The sequence below is a fragment of the Limulus polyphemus genome, unplaced genomic scaffold, assembly GCF_000517525.1.
Source record: "Limulus polyphemus unplaced genomic scaffold, Limulus_polyphemus-2.1.2 Scaffold1393, whole genome shotgun sequence".
In the NCBI taxonomy this organism is placed as follows: domain Eukaryota; kingdom Metazoa; phylum Arthropoda; class Merostomata; order Xiphosura; family Limulidae; genus Limulus; species Limulus polyphemus.
The window spans coordinates 273,967-276,950 of NW_013667003.1; positions in this window are offsets into that span (position 1 = coordinate 273,967).

Consider the following 2,984-nt stretch of genomic DNA (forward strand, 5'->3'; position numbering starts at 1 on the left):
TGTATTTTAGAAAATACTAGTCAACTAAAACACAACCAAGACAGGCTACTTTGTACAGACCAAAGGTCAGTTTTATGTTATTTGAATGCACGTGAGCCGCGTCATTATAACTTCTGTATTGTTAACCAGGCACGGTGAAAGTACAATATAATAAAAATAATAAATATATATAAATGTATAATGTTATAAGATTTAAGCTATTTCGTCTAAACATTTATATTTTTGTGTTATAATCTGTGTTCATTCTAGAATGAAAGGGGCATAATTTATGTTTATTTCCTAATTTTTTATGGTTGTTGTGAGATAGTTCAAATCTGCCGAACTCGTACAGAAATTATAAACTGAAAAATAACAAATAAAATATAAAGTTTTTCTTATGAAACGTTTGATAACTATCCGGACATTATAAAGATTTTGCCTATCAAATTTAAAAATTTTCTGATGCATAAAAGCATTTTTAATCTTAGAATGAAAATTACTTTGCATGATAGATAGGCAAGATGTGAAAAGAGAAAAAAGCATGAGAGAAACATTGCTTTACAAACCTTAAGACTTAATAAAATAATTAGACATTTTGCGTACGAAAGCATTGTAATGTTTACTGATAATCTGCCAAATTTCGTTAGCGTTCGCTTTCTAATTTAAGAGTTATAGCATGAAAACTATAACAAGCACAAAATGGTTACGAGGTCGTCACATTGACTGATCCCATATTGAAAGAGTTAACTGATGTTTTCTTGACAGCCAACTCTCTCAATAATGACTTGTATTATCTATCTAAGTTTCTGTTTTTGTATGTTCGCCATGGGAATGTTACCCTTTAATACGTTTAAAGCACATTTACAAATACTCAAGATAAAATCATTTTTAGCTCTGGCAATTATTCCTTTAATCTGTTTACTTGTAGCTTTAGGTAATGCATGGAGCAACTCTTGATGTTGTTTAGTTCTAAGTGTCATGATGAATAAATGAAAAGAGACTGTGAGTACAACATATAAAAACTGTTTATTTATACATCCAATTAAATATAACATCAACTTTCTTCACACTACAGTGATAATAATTGTTAGTATAAAACGGATATGACAGAGTAGATTTTAGAAGTTGATCAACCTTGGGGCATCCAAACAATTCCAGATTGTAACAAGTAATTTTCAACAGACTTGTCAGTATCTAGGCTTTCTCTCTCCCCTTTCTATAAACGATTGTAAAGTTCTCTCTCAACCTCCACAGGTAGGCATAGTTGTTATTTCCTATATGGTTAGTTAATCATCAATTTGAAACTTCAAATGCCTGAACAGATCTGTCTGAGCAACTGTAGTAGAAGTAAAGGGATTTTATCTGAAGAACGGGCAATATGTAATTAAAGAACTTGCATTCAAATGTTTAGTCACCGGAAATATATAAACGTGTTTTTATTTATATATTTATAAACGTGCTGATCATCGTCAGTGTAATTGGGTGACACTGAACATTCATAGTATTCCATTTTCTGTTCTTGTTTCTTTTCTCGTTCTTCTTGTTTCCTTTGCTGTTCTTGTATTCTGCCATCAAATCTGCTAAGCTGTAGTTTGATTTGCCACCTCTGGTTTCCATCCTCTTTTTCTTTTCTTCCCACCCCACTTCTGACACTTATTTGTTACGTCTCTGTTCTCGTTTGTTAATTTTCCGTAAAAATTCTTTCCGAGAAATTTCATCCGATACAAGTCCTTTCTTAAATTAAACTAGTTTGTTCTTTCTCAATTCAACTTTGCAATACACTTAATTTCCACTGTCACTTTACTTAAACACACGCTATAACACAACGATTCACGAACTTTAGTTACGGTCACTACCGCTCACTTGTCTCAATTAACTGTGTCTATATCTTCAATCTCTCTATCTGCTATTCCAATTCCAATTAATTTGTCTCGCTTTATCTGGCATGCTTATATACAGGAATAGAGGGCGTATAGCAAATACTGGATTATTTGTGATGTTCCCCAATCCTTCTAGATACTCATTACGTGTTACCAGCGTCACGTAACTTCCGCTGTCGTAACAATATTTTAAGACCAACAACTACAGTCAACATCTAACCATATTGAATGGTTAGACTATGTACAAAAATCTGAAAGGGTAGAGATTCAACATGCACTTAATGGTGGTGAGAAACAAATCCTGAATTATAAGGTAGACGGTTTCTGTATGGAACAAAACACGATCTATGAGTTTTAAGGGTGCTGTTATCATGGTTGTGATTAATGTTACGACTCTAACACAAAGAATATGGTTTTAAATAGACCCATGTGGCTTGTAAGAAATTGTACTATTGGATACCAAAACAATTGGAAAGTCTAGGACATAAAGTCGTAACAATATGGGAGCATGAATTCAAGAAAATGAGATATCATAACATAGTTAATTATACAGATTTAATGAATATCCTTCGGGACCACACAGTAGTTCCCGCCTGGATGTACGAGACTCCTTCTATGGAGGAAGAGTTAATGCTACAAGACTTTTATACAATATTAAAGAAGGAGAAAAAATCAAGTATATAGATTTCACATCTTTATATCCATGGACTAATAAATATTGTGAATATCCTGTTGGACATCCAACAATTATAACCACAAATATTTCTACTTTGAATAACTATTTTGGATTCATTAAATGTAAAGTTTTATCTCCAAGGAAATTTTATCATCCTGTATTACCTCTGAGAAGTAACGGGAAATTGACTTCCCTCTCTATATAACGGGTGTCGATTTACGAATATCACCACCATGTAATCACTTGGATGATGAGAGAGCTTTTATCGGCACATAGGTTACCAAGGAGGTGAAAAAAGCAGTCGAATGTAACTATAAGATAATACTGATTTATGAAATTTACCATTTCCATGAAAGATCCAAACAACTGTTTAAAAATTATACAGTCTAAAAATATAACAGGAAAGTTCAGGATGGCCCTCTCACTGTGTTACATCAGGAATATATTGA